Consider the following 547-nt stretch of genomic DNA (forward strand, 5'->3'; position numbering starts at 1 on the left):
TTGACTGGGTGGCTGCCCTCTGGTCTTGTCTTGGGGCCAGGGGTGCACTGGAGCTCTCAATCCACCTCCTTCTTGCTCTCCTGCTGCCTCTGGCCAGGAACCTACTTTGCAATTGATTTGCTTTCTAAGAAACTGATTTGCTTTCCAGGAAACTGATTTGCTTTCCAGGAAACTGATTTGCTTTCCAGGCTCACCAGGGCGAGTATTAAAGGACCAGCGAGTAGGCAAGGCTAGGAGCAAAACTGCAAATTTATTTTTTTGGTCACCCAGCTTCAGGGAAGAAGGTGTGGAGGGTGAGGTCTGTCGGCGTCCAGCTAAGGAGGCCGAGAGAGTCGCCTGGTGGAGCTCTCCGGCAGAGTTCCTATAGTCCCCAGGAGTGGGGGCTGAGGAAGTGCGCGCAGCTGCGCCCCTCGGGGAGCGGCTTTTATGTCCTGGGCCTGGGAGTGGGCGGGCAGTGGGCGGGACATAGGCGGGTCGGGGCGGGCTGTAGGCGTGGCTAGGCGGTTCCGGTTTTCTCCGTCGGAGGTCGGGTTGCGCCTGAGCAGTC

The sequence above is a fragment of the Rhinopithecus bieti genome, unplaced genomic scaffold (assembly GCF_001698545.2).
Source record: "Rhinopithecus bieti isolate Rb0 unplaced genomic scaffold, ASM169854v2 scaffold_69960, whole genome shotgun sequence".
Taxonomy (NCBI): Eukaryota; Metazoa; Chordata; class Mammalia; order Primates; family Cercopithecidae; genus Rhinopithecus; species Rhinopithecus bieti.